This window comes from Loxodonta africana, chromosome 1, assembly GCF_030014295.1.
Source record: "Loxodonta africana isolate mLoxAfr1 chromosome 1, mLoxAfr1.hap2, whole genome shotgun sequence".
Classification (NCBI taxonomy): Eukaryota; Metazoa; Chordata; class Mammalia; order Proboscidea; family Elephantidae; genus Loxodonta; species Loxodonta africana.
In genome coordinates this window covers 151,666,175-151,686,319 of record NC_087342.1, presented here as the reverse complement: position 1 = coordinate 151,686,319, position 20,145 = coordinate 151,666,175, and the positions used below count along the sequence as shown (strand labels likewise).

Sequence of the window (20,145 nt, the reverse complement as noted above, 5' to 3'; positions counted from 1 at the left end):
GTAATATCCCATCTATCCCCGCTCCTTTCCATTTCAATTTATTTCAGGTCACCACTATAGCTACTGTCTTAGTTATCTAGTGCTGCTGTTACAGAAATGCCACAAGTGGGTGGCTTTAAAAGAAATGTATTTTCTCAGATTAGGAGGCTAGAAGTTTGAACTCAGGGCATCAGCTCTAGGGGGAGGCTTTCTTTTTGGCTCTGGGGGAAGGTCCTTGTCTCTTTTCAGCTTTGTTCTCTTGGTTCCTTGGAGGTTTCATATGGTGTGGCATCTATCTTCCCCCATCTGTGCTCTTTTGATGCTTGCTTAATCTACTCTTTTAAATCTCAAAAGAGATTGACTTAACACACTCCCTACACTAACTTGGAGCCCTGGTGATGCACTGGTTAAGTGATACGGCTGCTAACCAAAAGATGGGCAATTCAAATCCACCAGTCACTCCTTGGAAACCCTATGGGGCACTTCTACTCTGCCCTCTATGGTCGCTATGGGTCAGAATGAACTTGATGGCAATGGGTTTTTTGGTCTACACTTTTTTTGGGGTTTTAATACTGCTTCATGAATATAACAAAGAAAATCCTATTCCCAAATGGGATTATAACCACAGGTAGAGTAGGATTTACAACACATATTTTTGGGGGGACACAATTCAATTTGTAACACTACCTAAATGTCTCCCGATTCCAACTACATGCTACACACAACTGCTGGTTAGTTCTTCTAAACCAATCCTACTGATTACTTCCTGCTCAAAAACTTTCCATTACTTCCCAACATCTATGAATAAAAAAAAACCTCTTAACTTGATATACACCATCACCTGCCTTTCTAGTCCCATCACTCACTATCCAATTTAAAAAGCCCCAAGGTTCAGTCAAACACACTTCCTGACACCATCTCCCCACCTTTGCCCCCTACCACAACTATCCATAAGCTCACAAGCAAGTGCAGGTATGAATACTCACAGATTAGAATGTGTAAAGGCAAGGCGTGAGAAATGAAGTTTAGAAAGTTAGGTAGTGTATTATAACTCCATTAAGAGACTTAATTTTAAAATACTTAGACTTCATCTAGTAGGGAATAGCGAAATATCATGATCAAATCTGCATTTTAGAAATCTAAATGACAAGAAGAGCATAGAAAATATAATGGCGAGGGAGAGAGGAAAGGCTATTAAAACAGTCCAGGAGAATATGAGAAGTCACTGTAAGCCAGCAGTAGTGGAAATAAAGACAAGAAGCAGATCTGATAGATTTCTGTAGTACAATCAACAAGACTTAATGATGGAAAAGGTCTTCAAATAAATGTCCACTCTTCTCCATATCAATTTGTTCTTCATACCACAGACTAAATTGTCTTTTCAAAATCTGGTCATGTTCCCTCCTCTGGTTAAAATCCTACAGTGTGTCTTGTTGCTCTTAGGATAAAGACCAAATTTTGTCACAATTCTACTTGCAAAGGCCTGCATGACCTGGCCTCTCTGCCCACCCCTCCAGCCTCAGCCTCCATTATTCTTCCCCATTCCCCAGCAGTCTGCTTTGACAACACTGGCCTTCTTTCAGCTCCTTGAACATGCTATTTGTTCCTTCGCACCATAGGCCTCTGCAAACAGTGCTCCTTCCTTGACACTCTCCCTTAAGTTAACTCACCTTGATATTTTGACTTAAAGAATTATTTGTGCATTCCCTGGTCACCCTCCTTCCCACCAGCACAGACTCTCTTGTTACATATTTTTATACCACTGTATTCTTTTCCCAGATGGCCTATCACAGTTTATGATTACATTTTTTGTGAGGCTCCTGAAGAAATGTTCATCTCACCCACTGGACTGTAAACTCTATGAAAACCTGGACCAGCTCTATTCTGTCCACCAGTATATTTCCAGTTCTCAGCACAGGGTATGGCATATTGGTAGGTGTTATGGGTTCAACTGTGTCCCCCCAGCATGTGTGGCAACTTGGCTAGGCCATGATTCCCAGTATTGTGTGGTTGTCCACCATTTTGCGATCTGATGTGATTCTCCTATGCGTTGTAAATCTTATCTCTGTGATGTTAAGAAGGCAGGATTAGAGGCAGTTATTTTAATGAGGCAGGACACAATCTACAGGATGAGACTGTATCTTGAGTCAATCTCTTTTGAGATGTCAAAGAGAGGAGCAAGGAGAGGGATCTCATTACCACCAAGCAAGAAGAGCCAGGACTGAACATATTCTTTGGGCTCAGAGTCCCTACACTAAGAAGCTCCTAAACCAGGTGAAGTTTAATGACGAGGACCTTCCCCAGAGATGCACCCTAAATTTGGACTTCTAGCCTCCTAGGCTGTGAGAGAATAAATTCCTCTTCGTCAAAGCCATCCACTATGGTATTTCTGTTACAGCAGCCATAGATAACTAAGACAGGAGGTAATAAAAAATTTAAAGACCTATGGAATTCATGAAATGTCCAACTTGCTAAGGACTCTGAAGTTCTTAGCTTTGATAACAAGGTGGATGGTCACACTTTTAACTGAGATGGAAAACCACAATCAACATGTTGAATTATCTGTGGGACATTTGGTAAAAATGTCTAATTGGAAGGCAAAGCCAAGATGGCGGAATAGACAGATGCTTCCAGCAAGCACTCTTTACAACAAAGATCCAAAAAAACAAGTGAAATGAGTATATTTGTGACAAGCCGAGAGCCCTGAGCATCAAAGACATGCTTAGACAACGAACTGAGGGGCAGGGGGAGGAAGAGACCGTTCAGGAGTGGAGAGAAGTTACCGGACCTGAATCACAGGAAGCCCTCAGGCACCATTCCTGGAGCAGCTGCGTTGGTGGTGGGCTGGTGCTAGCATTCGGCCACAGTTTCCTCAGGGAGAAGCAGCCAGCCGCATAGCCTACTCATACCTCCAGAACCTGAGAAGAACGGCACTCTCAGCGAAAGCTAAGTACTTGCCTATATTTTACCGCGTCCCCCCCACCCCCAAGCCAGCTTCAGCGGCTGAATCCCTGGGCCTAAGATATGCCCTGTTAAGCACCTAGAGCCATCCTCCCACCTAGGGGAAGGAAAAAAATTGCAACTGGGGGGAAGAGATAATTTGCTAGCTCCATTAACCAGGGGAGCTCAAGACAGAAGCGGCTCCTGTCCAGGCATAAACTGTCCATCGACCTTGAGCACCTTTCCCTTCTGCATGGACCTGTGTGGGCCTATTTCGGGAGAATAGGCCCTTGTTGGCAAACTCCAACCATTTCAGCTGTGTGGTGGAGAGGTGGGTGTTTGACGTTTGACATTGCTTTGCCTATTAAACAAGGACCTCACCTACCCATATCAGGGACCTAAGGACTGGTAGCTCCACTCAAGTCACCCAGCCACAAGCAAGAGGGGTCCAAAGATAACTGGTACCTCCCAGTCCTTACAACCAAAAACCTTGGGTCCCCATGCTCCCTCTGCAGAACCCACCCACCAGCACACTCTAGGGAACAGGGACGTGTTTTCCTCAGAGACACTCGAGGGTCGGTTCTCAGCCCCTTCCCTTGTTCACAGCATGACCCCGTGCTGCAATCAGATACGGGTATATACGCCAATCACTCCTGCCCCTCTAAGACTGTAGGACAGAGACTGTGCCACATACCTGATGATCAGCTACCTGGAAACCTGAGCTGAATTCATACAACAGTACTGAATGGACTCCTAGACTGATATACCTGAGAACAGCTCTAGCCAGCTGGGGACAGGACACCAGAGCTCCAAAGGAGAAAATAATCAAGCTAGCTCACTCAAGCAAACCATAGGAGTATACCAAAACAAAACAAAGTAAGCAGCTACAACACAGTAAGCAAGCATAAACTAATACGATAACTTATAGATGGCTCGGAGACAACATTCAATATCAAGTCACATAAAGAAATAGACCATGATCACCTCAACAGGATCTTGAAACAAAGAATCCAGGGATCTTCTAGATGAAAGTGCATTCCTGGAATTACCAGAACCAGAATACAGAAGTTTAATATACAGAACCCTTCAAGACATCAGGAAGGCAATGAGGCAATATGCAGAACAAGCCAAGGAACACACAGATAAAGCAACTGAAGAAAATAGAAAGCTTATTCAGGAACATAATGAAAAATTTAATAAGCTGGAAAAATCCATAGACAGCAATCAGAAATTCAGAAGATTAACAATAAAATTACAAAAGTGGACAACTCAATAGAAAGTCAGAGGAGCAGAATTGAGCAAGTAGAAGCTAGAATTTCTGAACGCGAAGATAAATCACTTGGCACTAATATATTTGAAGGAAAATCAGATAAAAGAATTTTAAAAAATGAAGAAACCTTAAGAATCATGTGGGACTCTATCAAGAGAAATCACCTACAAGTGATTGGAGTACAAGAACAGGGAGGGATAACAGAAAATACAGAGAGAATTGTTGAACATGTGTTGGCAGAAAACTTCCCTGATATTGTGAAAGATGAGAAGATATCTATCCAAGATGATCATCAAACTCCATGTAAGGTAGAACTGAAAAGAAAGTCACCAAGACATATTATAATCAAACTTGCCAAAACCAAAGACAAAGAATTATAAGCACAGTCTGGGATAAACAAAAAGCCCACCTACAAAGGAGAGCCAATAAGTATAAACTCGGACTACTCGGCAGAAACCATGCAGGCAAGAAGGCAATGGGATAACATATTTTAAAAATTGAAGGAAAAAAATTGCCTGCCAAGAATCATATATCCAGCAAAACTGTCTCTTAAATATGAAGGTGAAATTAAGGCATTTCCAGATAATCACAAGTTGAGGGAATTCGTAAAAACCAAACCAAAACTGCAAGAAATACTAAAGGGAGTTCTTTGGTTAGAAAATCAATAATATCAGGTATCGACCCAAGACTAGAACACTGGGCAGAGCAACCAGAAGTCAACCCAGACAGGGAAATAAAAAAAAAAACAAAGCAAGATTATTAAAAAAAAAAAAAAAAACCCAAAACAGGGTAACAGCAATGTTATTGTATAAAAGAAGACAACATTAAAATAATAAAGAGGGACTAAGAAATGTAATCATACACCTTCCATATGAAAAGGAAGATACAGCGATACAAAGAAATAAAAGTTAGGTGTAAATTTAGAAAAATAGAGGTAAATAATAAGATAACCACACGGGAGACAAACTACCCTACTCATCAAAATAAAATATAAGGGAGAAATAGACACACAGCAGAAACAAAATCAACAACAAATATGAGAAAAGGACAATATACGAAGAAAATATACTCAGCACATAAAATTGAGTGGGAAAAGGAAACTGTCAACAACACACAAAAAAAAGACATGATAATGATAGCACTAAATTCATACCTATCCATAATTACCCTGAATATAAATGGACTAAATGCACCAATAAAGAGACACAGAGTGACAGAGTGGATTAAAAAACAAGACCCGTCTATATGCTGCCTACAAGAGACACACCTTAGACTTACAGACATAAACAAACTGAACCTCAAAGGATGGAAAAAAGTATATCAAGCAAACAACAATCAAAAAAGAGCAGGAGTACCAATATTCATTTCCAACAAAATAGACTTTAAAGTTAAATCCATCATAAAGGATAAGGAAGGACACTATATAAGGATTAAAGGGACAATACACCAAGAGGATAGAACCATATTAAATATTTATGCACCCAATGACAGGGCTGCAAGATACATAAAACAAACTCTATCAGCATTGAAAAGTGAGATCGACAGCTCCACAATAATAGCAGAAGACTTCAACACACTACTTTCGGTGAAGGACAGGACATTCAGAAAGAAGCTCAATAAAGACATGGAAGATCTAACTGTTCAGATCAACCAACTTGACCTCGTAGACACATACAGAACACTACACCCAACAGCAACCAAGTACACTTTCTTTTCTAGTGCACTTGGAACATTCTTTAGGATAACCACATATTAGGTCATAAAGCAAGCCTTAATAAAGCCTTAGCAGGATCCAAAACATTGAAATATTACAAAGCATCTTCTCTGACCATAAGGCCATAAAAGCTGAAATCAATAACAGGAAAAGCAGGGAAAAGAAATCAAACACTTAGAAACTGAACAACACCCTGCTCAAAAAAGACTGGATTATGGAAGACATTAAGGATGGAATAAAGAAATTCAGAGAATCCAATGAGAATGAAAACACTTTCTATCAGAACCTTTGGGACACAACAAAAGCGGTGCTCAAAGGCCAATTTATATCAATAAATGCACACATTCAAAAAGAAGAATGGGCCCAAATCAGAGAATTATCCCTACAACTTGAACAAATAGAAAGAAAGCAACAAAAGAAATCCACAGGCACGAGGAGAACACAAACAATAAAAATTAGAGCTGAACTAAATGAAATAGCAAACCGAAAAACAGTTGAAAGAATTAACAAGACCAAAAGCGGGTTTTTTGAAAAACTCAACAAAATTGATAAACCATTGGCCAAACTGACAAAAGAAAAACAGGAGAGGAAGCAAATAACCCAAATAAGAAATGAGATGGGCGATACTACAACAGACCCAACTAAAATGAAAAGAATCATATCAGATTACTATGAAAAACTGTACTCCAACTAATTTGAAAACCTTGAAGAAATGGATGAATTCCTAGAAACACACTACCTAACTAAACTAACACAAACAGAGGTAGAACAACTTAATAGACCCATAACAAAAGAAGAGATTGAAAAGGTAATCAAAAAGCTCCCAACAAAAAAAATCCCCGGTCCGGAGGGCTTCACTGCAGAGTTCCACCAAACTTTCAGAGAAGACTTAACACCACTACTACTAAAAGTATTTCAGAGCATAGAAGAGGACAGAATACTACCAAACTCATTCTATGAAGCCACCACATCCCTGATACCAAAATCAAGTAAAGACACCACAAGAAAAGAAAACTATAGACCTATATCTCTCATGAACGTATATGCGAAAATCCTCAACAAAATTCTAGCCAATAGAATTCAACAACATATCAAAAAAATAATTTGCCATGACCAAGTGGGATTCATACCAGGTATGCCCGGATGGTTCAACATTAAGAAAACAATGAATGTAAACCATCGCATAAATAAAACAAAAGAATCACATGATTTTATCAATTGATGCAGAAAAGGCATTTGACAAAGTTCAACACTCATTCATGATAAAAACTCTCAGCAAAATAGGAATAGAAGGAAAATTCCTCAACATAATAAAGGGCATTTATACAAAGCCAACAGCCAACATCACCCTAAATGGAGAGTCTGAAAGCACTCCCACTGAGATCAGGAACCAGACAAAGATACCCTTTATCACTGCTCTTATTCAACACTGTGTTGGAGGTCCTAGCCAGAGCAATTAGGCTAGATAAAGAAATAAAGGGCATCCAGATTGGCAAGGAAGACGTAAAAATATCCCTATTTGCAGATGACATGATCTTATACACAGAAAACCCTAAGGAATCCTCCAGAAAACTACTGAAACTAATAAGAGGAGTTCAGCAGAGTATCGGGATACAAGATAAACATACAAAAATCAGCTGGATTCCTCTACACCAACAAAAAGAACATTGAAGAGGAAATCACCAAATCAATGCCATTTACTGTAGCCCCCAAAGAAGATAAAATACTTAGGAATGAATTTTACCAGAAATGTAAAAGACTTATACAAAGAAAACTACAGTATACTTCTGTAAGAAACCAAAAGAGACTTACATAAGTGGAAAAACATACCTTGCTTGTGGATAGGAAGACTTAACATTATAAAAATGTCTATTCTACCAAAAGCGATCTATACATTTAATGCAATTCCAATCCAAATCCCAACAACATTCTTTAATGAGATAGAGAAACAAATCACCAACTTCATATGGAAGGGAAAGAGGCCCCAGATAAATAAGGCATTACTGAAAAAGAAGAACAAAGTGGGAGGCCTTACTTTACCTGATTTTAGAACCTATTATACCGCCACAGTAGTCAAATCAGCCTGGTACTGGTACAACAACAGATACATGGACCAATGGAACAGAATTGAGAATCCAGACGTAAATCCATCCACATATGAGCAGATGATATTTGACAAAGGCCCCAAAACAGTTAAATAGGAAAAGACAGTCTTTTTAACAAATGGTGCTGGCATAACTGGATATCCATCTGCAAAAAAATGAAACAAGACCCATACCTCACTCCATGCACAAAAACTAACTCAAAATGGATCAAAGACCCAAATATAAAATCTAAAACCATAAAGATCATGGCAGAAAAAATAGGGACAACGTTAGGAGCTGTAATACATGGCATAAACAGTATACAAAACATTATTAAGAATGTAGAAGAAAAACTAGATAACTAGGAGCTCCTAAAAATCAAACACCTGTGCTCATCCGAAGACTTCACCAAAAGAGTAAAAAGACTACCTACTGACTGGGAAAAAGTTTTTAGCTATGACATTTCTGATCAGCGCCTGATCTCTGAAATCTACATGATACTGCAAAAACTCAACTACAAAAAGACAAATAACCTAGTTAAAAAATGGGCAAAAGATATGAATAGACACTTCACTAAAGAAGACATTCAGGTAGCTAAGAGATATATGAGGAAATGTTCACGATCATTAGCCATTAGAGAAATGCAGATCAAAACTACAATGAGATTTCATCTCACTCCAACAAGGCTGCCATTAATCCAAAAAACACAAAATAATAAATGTTGGAGAGGCTGTGGAGAGATTGGAACACTTATGCACTTATGCTGGTGGGAATATAAAATGGTACAACCACTTTGGAAATCAATTTGGCGCTTCCTTAAAAAACTAGAAATAGAACTACCATACGATCCAGCAATTCCACTCCTTGGAATATATCCTAGAGAAATAAGAGCCTTTACACAAACAGATATATGCACACCCATGTTTACTGCAGCACTGTTTACAATAGCAAAAAGATGGAAGCAACCAAGGTGCTCAGCAATGGATGAATGGATAAATAAATTATGGTATGTTCACACAATGGAATACTACACAACAATAAAGAACAGTGAGGAATCTCTGAAACATTTCATAACATGGAGGAACCTGGAAGGCATTATGCTGAGTGAAATTAGTTGCAAAAGGACAAATATTGTATAAGACCACTATTATAAGAACTTGAGAAACAGTTTAAACTGAGAAGAAAACATTCTTTTGTGGTTATGAGAAGGGGGAGGGAGGGAGGGAGGGAGGGTGGGAGAGAGGCATTCACTAACTAGATAGTAGATAGGAACTACTTTAGGTAAAGGGAAAGATAGCACATTATAAAGAGGAGGTCAGCACAACTGGACTAAACCAAAAGCAAAGAAGTTTCCTGAATAAACTGAATGCTTCAAAGGCCAGCATAGCAGGGGCAGGGGTCTGGGGACCATGGTTTCAGGGGACATCTAAGTCAATTGGCAGAATAAAATCTATTAAGAAAACATTCTGCATCTCACTTTGAAGAGTGGCATCTGGGGTCTTAAACACTAGCAAGCAGCCATCTAAGATGCATCAATTGGTCTCAACCCACCTGGATCAAAGGAAAATGAAGAACACCGAAGTCACACGATAACTATTAACCCAAGAGACAGAAAGGGCCACATGAACCAGAGACTACATCAGCCTGAGACCAGAAGAACTAGATGGTGCCCGGCTATAACCGATGACTGCCCTGACAGGGAACACAACAGAGAACCCCTGAGGGAGCAGGAGATCAGTGGGGTGCAGACCCCAAATTCTCATAAGACCAGACTTAATGGTCTGACTGAGACTAGAAGGACCCCGGTGGTCACGGCGCCCAGACCTTCTGTTGGCCTGGGACAGGAACCATTCCTGAAGCCAACTCTTCAGGCATGGACTGGACTGGACAATGGGTTGGAGAGGGATGCTGCTGAGGAGTGAGCTTCTTGGATCAGGTAGACTACTGAGACTACGTTGGCATCTCCTGCCTGGAGGGGAGATGAGAGAGTGCAGAGGGTTAGAAGCTGGCGAAATGGACGTGAAAAGAGAGAGTGGAGGGAGAGAGCGGGCTGTCTCATTAGGGGGAAAGTAACTGGGAGTGTGTAGCAAGGTGTATATGGGTTTTTGTGTGAGAGACTGACTTGATTTGTAAACTTTCACTTAAAGCACAATGAAAATTATATTAAAAAAATGTCTAATAGGCAGTTGGAAACTGGAGTATGCAGCACAGAAGGCTACTGGTAGGAATGATTTGGGAATCATCAGTGTCTTGGTGATAGGTGAAATTACACTCTTGAAATCACAAATGTCAGTGATTCTCCAGGAAGGGAGGGAAGGAACAAAGAGTATTTATCTGAGTCTTTTGGCACACCCATGTTCATTGCAGCATTGTTTACAATAGCAAAAAGATGGCAACAACCTAGATGCCCTCAAAAGACGAATGGATAAACAAACTCTGGTACATACACACAACGGAGTATTATCCAATGATAAAGAACAACGATGAATCTGTGAAGCATCTCATAACATGAACAAATCTGGAGGGCATTATGCCAAGTGAAATAAGTCAATCACAAAAGGATAAACATTGTATGAGACAGTTACTGTAAAAACTTATGAAAAGGTTTACACACAGGAAGAAACCATCTTTGATGGTTACTATGGAGGGGAGGCTTGGGGATTAGACCAAAAAAAAAAAAAAAAAAACCCCACTGCCACAGAGTCGATTCTGACTCATAGCCACCCTATAGGACAGAGTAGAACTACCCCAGAGTTTCCAAGAAACGTCTGTTGGATTCGAACTCCCGACCTTTCGGTTAGTAGCCGTAGCTCTTAACCACTGGTGAAGGGTAAGACAGTACACAATAGTGGCGAAACCAGCACAACCTGTACATGGCAAGGTCATGGTAGCTCCAGAGACGCATCCAAACTCCCTGAGGGACCAAATTGCTGGGCTGAGGGCTGTGGGGACCATGGTCTCAGGGAACATCTAGCTCAAATGGCATAACATAGTTTATAAATTGTTCTATAACCAGCTTTGATGAGTAGCGCATAGGGTCTTAAAAGCCTGTAAGTGGACATCCAGGATACTCTATCTAGGTCTCAGCCCTTCCGGAGCAAGGAAAAATGAAAAAAACTAGATACGAGGGGAAGATTAATCCAAAGAACTAATGGACCACATCTACCATGGCCTCCATGGCACAACTGGAGCCCAGCTACCACCACGGACTGATCTGACAGGTATCACCATAGAGGGTCCTGGACAGAGCTGGAGAAAAATGTAGAACAAACTATCTAACTCAAAAAGAAAGATGAGAGTTACTGGCCTGACAGAGGCTGGAGAAACCCTGAAAGTATGGCCCCCGGACACCCTTTCAGCTCAGTAATTAAGTCACTCCTGAGGTTCAACCTTCACCAAAGACTGAACAGGCTCATGGAACAAAACAAGACTAAAGGGGCGTACCAGCCCTGGGGCACAGACTGGAAGGCAGGAAGGAAAGGAAAGCTGGTAATAAGGAATCCAGAGTTGAGAAGGGAGAGTATTGACATGTCATGGGATTGTTAACCAATGTCATAGAACAATGTGTGTACCATTTGATGAGAAACTAGTTAGTTCTGTAAACCTTCATCTAAAGAACAATTAAAAAAAAAAAAAATCTTTTGGGAAGAGGGGGACTTTTTCACACATGCTCTCACCTTCCACCAACTGAGGGTTACACCTGTGACAAGTGTAGAGACAGGGTTTAAAAAGTTAAGAACCATGACAATAAAATAAAAGTGTGCCAAGGTCACTCATAATCTTCTGATTTCAAAAGATTCAGATGTGAAGGTGAAGCAGATGAGGGAAGGATCACCCAGCCTTTTGTGATAAGACAATGTTTTAAAGGCAGTCTAAAAGGAAGTTTTCTTTTTTTAAATTGAGGGAAAGAAACAAGCACTTACAGAGAAAAAAAGGGAAAAAGAGAAGGTAAGCCTGTATTTTTAGGCCGTGGGAAAGGCAAATACAGCAAGATTCAGAAAGATGATGTATGGGGAAAATAATACCAAAAGCTACCATATACCATACACTATATGCCAGGCACTGGCCTAAATCTCTAAATGCATTACTCACTTTAAATCCTCCCAAAAGTCCTATGAGGCACAGGCTATTCCCCATTTTACAGACGAGGAAACAGACACAGGCGATAAAGAAATCTGACCAAGATTAAACAACTGGTAAGTAGCAGAGGTGAGGTGAGATTCCGAAGTCTATTTCCAAAAGCAAATGAGCAAAATTAAAAATATTCATTAGAGTGAAATTTTTTTGCTTTTGAAATGGGACCACCTCTTGTAAAATACGGAGGGAGAAGATAATCTGGGGAAGAAAGAAAATTCTTGCTCTGAAAGCCACTCTCCTCCTCCAACCAGAGAGGAGCTGCGATGGGGGAGGAGCCTTGAGAGGCGAAAGGTCTGGAGCTGGAGCTGTGGAGAACGGGGAAGAACAAGCAGAGTCAAAACCAACTTGACCCCTGATGCACATATCCTTAAAGCCTGTGTATTCCACATTCCCATCCGAGTTAGAGGCCTACTGCAAGTCGAGCAAGGTTCTAGGCGCTGAAGAGATCCAATAAATAACTTCTCCGGGGTAACAGTCTCGAAAACAACTAACATCAATGACCACCGCAGACTCAGAAAAACCCACTCCTCCAGGGAACCCCTTCCGAAAGCTTTTAAGATTACACCCCAAGGCAATATCGGTTTTTCGAGTGGAGGGCTGCAGAAGCGGTCGGAAGGGCAATTCCTGCGTTAACTGGCTCCCAACCCGCGCCCGGACCATCTCGGGAAACGACATAGGGACGCGGAATGGTAGCCCAGAAGCTGCACCCGTGGGCGGCGGGAATGCGGCTACCTGAGTCCCTCGGCTGTCAGGCGCAGCCCTTCCCCCACCGGCTCTGCCGCCTCAGGTGGTCGCCTTCCGACTCTCTGGCTCTCCGGAGGCCGCCAGGCCCCCAGCGGGCACTACCGCGCCATGCAGCCTTTAAACCAGCAACCCTGCTCAGACGAGACCCTCACAGCAACTTACCCGTCTTGTTCGGCCCACAATAACCCCGGCTCCTTTCTGGACACTGAGGGTTCCCTGGCATTTCCACCAATGTCAGAGCGCAGTCAGGGCACGGAGGAGGGACTGAGCATGCAAGGCCAATCAGATCAGACGCAAGGCGCGTCCCGGCGCACATAACTAGTTCCCGCCTTTAGGAGGGCAAAAAAAAAAAACACGGTTGGCGCCAAACTTCCGTAGCCTTCAGTGAGTCTTAAGGGAAAGAGGCGGGGCCTATGCTGAAGGAGACGAAGGATGGGGCGGGGCTTCACTGCGGAAGGGGCGGGGACTGAGCGGAGCAGGGGTGGAGTCTGGGAGAAACTAATGAAAGAGAAAGTAAACCGTGAGAACCAAAACCCGTTGTGGTCTAGTCCATTAGGACTCATAGTCTTTATTCTACAAATTCTATTCAGAATCAGCTGTATACTAGACATGGTGTTGGGCGCTGGATCGATTACTACGAATAAACATTGTTCTTCGCCCTCTGCTGCCTTTCTGGATGATAAACCCAGTAAAAAACCCAGTGTCGCTTAGTCGATTCCGACAGAGTAAAACTGCCCCATAGAATTTCAAAGGAGCGCCTGGCGAATTCGAACTGCTGATCCTTTGGTTAGCAGCCATAGCACTTAACCACTACACCACCGGGCTTTCCCTTCTGGATAATAGGCAAACAATTTAGCCCTGGGTTTTGGGAGCTCTGAGAATGGGATACCAGACTAGTGGGGTGGAAGGGAGTAGAAAACTTTTTAAAGGATAAAATACCTGAATTGTCTCTTAGAACTTGTGGAAGCCAGAAAGAAGGGCCTGTGCCCTTGGTTGTTGGGAAGTAAAGCCACTTTTGGTTACATCATCTAGAGTCTCCCCACCTTGATTCCTAGCCCCTTCCACCCATTTGTCCATTTTGTTGTTGTTGGGCCCCCTGGAGTAGATTCCAACTCACTGTTGCTGTTGTTGTTAGGTGCCCTCCAGTTGGCTAGACTGGTAGCAGCCCTATGTGTAACAGAACAACAGAAGAAACGCTACCCAGTCCTCCACATTCTCAAAATCTTTGCTATATTTGGGCTCATTGTTGCAGCCACTGTGTCAGTCCACCTCCTTGAGGGTCTTCCTCTTTTCCCTGACCCTCTATGAAGCATGATGTCCTTCTCCAGGGACCAGTCCCTACTGATAACATGTCCAAAGTATGTAAGACAAAGTCTCGCCATCCTTGCTTCTAAGGAGCATTCTGACTGTACTTCTTCCAGCACAAGTTTGTTCTTTCTTTTGGCAATCCACTGTATATTCAATATTCTTCACAAACGCATTCAAAGGCATCAATCCTTCTTTGGTTTTCCTTATTCATCATCCAGCTTTCACATACACATGATGCAACTGAAAACACCATGGCTTGGGTCACGTGCACCTTAGTACTCAAAGTGACACCTTTGCTCTTAGCAATTCAAAGAAGTCTTTTGCAGCAGATTTACCCAATGCAACACATACTTTGATTTCCTAACGGGTGTTGACCATGGGTCAATGTAAAATTAAATTCTTGACAACTTCAATATTTCCTACATTTATTATGATGGTGCTTGTTGGTCCAAGTTGTGAAGATTTCTGTTTTTTTTGTTGTTGTTGTTGAGGTGCAATCCATACTGAAAACCATTGTCTTTCATCCTCATCAGTAAGTGCTTCAAGTCCTCTTCACTTTCAGCAAGCAAGGTTGTGTCATCTGCGTATTGTAGGTTGTTAATGAGTCTTCCTCCAATCCTGATGCCCCATTCTTCTTCATATAGTCAAGCTTCTTAGATTATTTCCTCAACATACAGACTGAATAGGTATGGTGAAAGGATACAACCCTGACACACACCTTTTCTGATTTTAAACTACTCAGTATCCCCTTCTTCTGTTCAAACAACTGCCTCTTGGTCTATGTACAGGTTCTGCATGAGCACAATTAAGTGTTTTGGAATTCCCCTTCTTCTCAATGTTACCCATAATTTGTTATAATCCACACAGTTCAAACTCATAAAAACCCATAAAACCCATTGCCGTGGAGTCAATTCTGATTCATAGCAACCCTATAGGACAGAGTAGAACTGCCCTACAGAGTATCCAAGGAGCGCGTGACGGATCCGAACGGCTGACCTTCTGGTTAGCAGCCATAGCACGCAACCACTACACCACCATGGTTTCCAACTCATAGCGTCCCTATCTTGCAAAGTACAACTGCCCCACTGAGTTTCCAAGACTGTAATCAGAGCAGATCAGAAGGCCTTTTTTCCCACCCAGCCACTGGTAGGTTGAACCATGCACCTTTTGGTTAGCAGCTAAGCACTTAACCATGACTTATTACATATTTTTTAATTGTTTCTAAATTTTTAACTTAGAAAATTAAAGTTAATTAAAGTTAATTAATTTTTTTTCTTCCTTTTTGGAGACTATGTTCTGGGGAGTATGTCTTCCTAGATTCTCCCCCACCCAGCTTCACTTCTGACAAGTTAGACTGGCAAGCATTCCAGGTAGAAGGAATGGGAAAGAGTAGGGAGTGTGTAGGGCAACCACAAGGCCTCCATTGTTGCCAAAGCTTAAAGTGAGAAGTCCTGAGATGAGGGTGGGGGGGGCAGGGGTCAGGCCCTGCAGGGCCATATATATCAAGTTTTTTTCAAAAAGCTTGGAATTTCACACAATGGAATACTACGCATCGATAAAGAACAGTGACGAATCTGTGAAACATTTCATAACATGGAGGAACCTGGAAGGCATTATGCTGAGCGAAATTAGTCAGAGGCAAAAGGACAAATAAGAAAGAAAAAATTGCATAAGACCACTATTATAAGATCTTGAGAAATAGTATAAATTGAGAAGAACACATACTTTTGTGGTTACTAGTTTCTTTAGGTGGGGAGGGAGGGAGGGTGGGAGAGGGTTATTTACTGATTAGTTAGTAGATAAGAACTACTTTAGGTGAGGGAAGGACAATACTCAATACACGGAAGGTCAGCTCAACTGGACTGGATCAAAAGCAAAGAAGTTTCCGGGATAAAATGAATGCTTCAAAGGTCAGCGGAGCAAGGGTGGGGGTTTGGGGACTGTGGCTTAAGGGGAATTCTAAGTCACTTGACGAAATAATTCTATTATGAAAACATTCTGCATCCCACTTTGAAATGTGGCGTCTGGGGTCTTAAATGCTAACAAGCGGCCATCTAAGATGCATCAATTGGTCTCAACCCACCTGGATCAAAGGAGAATGAAGAACACCAAGGTCACACGACAACTATGGGCCCAAGAGACAGAAAGGGCCACATGAACCAGAGACTTACATCATCCTGAGACCAGAAGAATTAGATGGTGCCTGGCCACAACCGATGACTGCCCTGACAGGGAGCACAACAGAGAACCCCTGAGGGAGCAGGAGATCAGTGGGATGCAGACCCCAAATTCTCATAAAAAGACCATACTTAATGGTCTGACTGAGACTAGAGGAATCTCGGCGGTCATGGTCCCCAAAACTTCTGTTGGCCCAGGGCAGGAACCACTCCCGAAGAAAACTCATCAGACATGGACTGGACAATGGGTTGGAGAGAGATGCTGATGAAGAGTGAGCTACTTGTATCAGGTGGACACTTGAGACTGTGTTGGCATTTCCTGTCTGGAGGGGAGATAGGAGGGTAGAGAGGGTTGAAAGCTGGCAAAATTGTCAAGAAAGAAGAGACTGGAAGGGCTGACTCATTAGGGGGAGAGTAAGTGGGAGTATGGAGTAAGGTGTATATAAGCTTATATGTGACAGACTGACTTGATTTGTAAACGTTCACTTAAAGATCAATAAAAATTATTATAAAAAAAAAAAACAGGAAATTTGGTGAGAGCGCAACGACACAAACTTACAACAGCCATTTTCTAACTGTGCTGTTTTTATAGGCATAAACCACAACACAACTAAGTTCATGGACTCCAGTGGAACAAGCAAAATGACCCAAGACTGTGGTTCATAAATACAGTCGGCCCTCCTCATTCTTGGATTCCAAGGGTGGAAAATGCTCAGGAAAAAAAAAAATGTTCGTTGCTGACATTTACTATGTAGTTAGGCCTACGGTGGCTGCATCTGTACTAAACATGTAGACTTTTTTTTTTCTGTCATGATTCCCTAAACAATACAGTATAACAACTATTGACATAGCATTTACATGGTATTAGGTATTATAAATAATCTAGAGATTATTTAAAGTATACGGGAAGATGCAGGTAGGTTATATGCAAATACTACGCCATTTTATATATGGGACTTGAGTACCTGCGGACTGTGGTATTCAAGGGGGTCCTGGAACCAATTCCCTGTGGATACCAAGGGATGACTGTTAACTACTCTGTGAGCTAAGAAACACCATACATTATGTGTATTCCACAAACAACCTAAAGATGTCTTGACTAATAAGTAGCAATTAGATTATAATCTATAAATAACCCATGATGATGGATGGGCACATCTGCATAAACTGTGACAGGTAATTAAAAGCTACTGCAGAAAGTTAAAAAAAAAAAGCTTGGAATTTACCTTTAGGCGATGAAGTGTGGGAAACTACTGAAGGATTTTAAGCTCAGGGTTGTCATGATCTGTTTCGCATTTGTAAGATCTATTGGTCTTGAGAAGTATTTTAAGATTTTAAGTAGCCAAAGCTAGAGGTGATGGGGATCTGAAAATAGTAAATATGGACAGGAGGGGACAGATTTTAGAATATTTAGGAGATAAAATCAACAGAATTTAACAGTTGATTGAATATAGGTTTTCAGCATGGGTGAATAATGATGGCATTAGTAAAAAAAAAAAATTACTGGGAGAATATAGTACATATTTCCCGAAATAACTAAGATTTCCCCCAAAATTATCTCCTAAAGAAGGGTAACCTTAAGTTCAAGTTCTTACAAAATCTTTCATTTTACTGATACTTTCTAACTTTCATTGAACAGTGTTGTAGGGGAAAAGAATCACAAAGTTTAGTAAAGCAAAAAGAGAGCTTTGTTCATTATACATTCAAAAAGGGAAAAGTTGAGAAGCAGACAAGCACGCTGCCACAGTCATGTCTGCCTAAGTCCAGAGAACATTACAGAACAGGCAAGAATGGGAAAGCAGACAAGTATGCTGCCACAGCCACGTCTGTCCGAGTCCAAGGAAATACTACAGAACAAGCAAAAATGTGAAAACAGACAAGCACACTCCCACAGCCATGTCTGTCTGAGTCCAAAGAATATTACTCATCAGGATATATTAACACTACAAAATGGGCAAAACCATTGAAAGCTTCACCTTTTCACAGATTGGCTAGAAACTGTGATCTTGCATTTTAAATTGTCCTTCTCAACAATCACTGGTACAGGTTTCAGTAACGACAGTCAGGAGGATCTTCATTGGTCCAACAAATTTCTATTCACTAAATGTTAATAATTGGAAACCCTGGTGGTGTAGTGGTTAAGTGCTACGGCTGCTAACCAAGAGGTCAGCAGTTTGAATCCGACAGATGCTCCTTGGAAACTCTACCAGGTAGTTCTATTCTGTCCTATAGGGTCGCTGTGAGTCGGAATCAACTCAACGGCAGTGGGTTAAGTGTTAATAGAAAAAGACAAGAATGGAAAGTCTTTTGTGTTCTGGCTTATGTGACAAGTTCCCCAAAAGGTATTTTTCTTCCCTAAGTGATAATTTCCAAGATTGTCCCATCTAGTTTCTTTATCTCTGGACTCAGTTGATGTGTCCTTGTGAGTCCTTCTGAGCCCTTATGAGCTCAGCTCCAGCTGGGTCACATTCTCTATGCTCAAGAACAGGGAATAATGATTCCAATATTATTTCCTAAAGCAACAGAAAGTAGTGACTGGTTAAGAAAGACCTCATTTAACATCAGTTTAGGATGTTAGAGGGGTCAGCTGAAAGAATCTATATTTTTCTAAGGAGACAAAGAAATATAACACAGTTAGTTTTTTTTTTTTATTATGTAGTTTGAACTCATAATTGCAAATGTTACCAAAAAAAAAAGAAGCAATTCTTGAAGAAGAAGTCTGTGTACTGACATGGAGTGATCCCTAGGGTACTTGTACTCCACTCAGTTTTATTGTTAGTATTGACATTGTAATTTTGAAACTATTTAAATTGTAAGATAAAGAAATATGTAACATGTCAATATTTTTAGGAATCAAGTTTTTTTTGTGTGTGTGCTTTAGGCGCGAGTTTACAGCTGAAGTTAATTTCTCATACAAAAATTTATGTACATGTTGTAATGTGACCCTAGTTACAATCTCTATAATGTGACAGCATGCTCCCCCTTTCCACCACATGTTTCACGTGTCTATTCAATCAGCTCCTATCCCTTTCTGCCCTCTCATCCCGCCTCCAGACAGGAGTTGCCGATTTAGTCTCGTGTATCTACTTGAACTAAGAAGCACACTCTTCATGACTATTGTTTTGTTTACAGTCCAGTCTAGGTCTATGTCTGAAGTGGTGGCTTCAGGAATAGTTTTAGTTCTGGGTTGACAGAGAGTCTGGGGACCATGTCCTCTGGGGTTCCTCTAGAAGAACCAAGATTTTTTTTTTTAATGTATATTGTAGTTTAGATGAAGGTTTACAGAACAAACTAGTTTCTCATTAAATTGTTAGTACGCATATTGTTTTATAACATTGGTAACCACCCCCCCAACACGTCAACACTCTCTCTTCTCAATCTTAGGTTCCATATTACTAGCTTTCCTGTCCCGTCCTGCCTTCCAGTCCTTGCCCCAGGGCTGGTGTGCTCCTTTAGTCTCATTTTATTTTATGGACCTGTCCAATCTTTGGCTGAAGGGTGAACCTCGGGAGCAACATCATTGCTGAGCTGATATAGGGTGTCCAGGGGCCATACTCTTAGGGTTTCTCCAGCCTCTGTCAGGCCAGTAAGTCTGGTCGTTCTTTTTGAGTTAGGATTTTGTTCTACATTTTTCTCCAGCTCTGTCCAGGACCCTCTATGGTGATACCTGTCAGAGCAGTCCGTGGTGGTAGCTGGGCTCCAGTTGTGCCATGGAGGCCATGGTAGATGTGGTCCATTAATTCTTTGGATTAATCTTCCCCTCGTATCTTTAGTTTTTTTCATTTTTCCTTG

General features: G+C 41.3%; 1 protein-coding gene across 3 annotated transcripts in view; it reads right to left on the bottom strand.

Moving 5' to 3' along the window:
* CASP8AP2 (caspase 8 associated protein 2) overlaps positions 1–13,139 on the bottom strand; it is a 49,544-nt gene extending 36,405 nt beyond the window's left edge. Inside the window, exons 1-2 of one of the 3 annotated variants that reach the window (XM_064288972.1) lie at positions 13,031–13,137; positions 2,768–2,897 (exon numbers count right to left, since the gene is read on the bottom strand). The gene's annotated coding sequence lies outside the window, so the exon portion shown is untranslated. Of the gene's footprint in view, positions 1–2,767; positions 2,898–13,030 lie in introns of all 3 variants that reach the window. The other 2 variants (XM_023543781.2, XM_003404344.4) reach the window with 2 other exon arrangements.
* Positions 13,140–20,145: the final 7,006 nt, after the last annotated feature.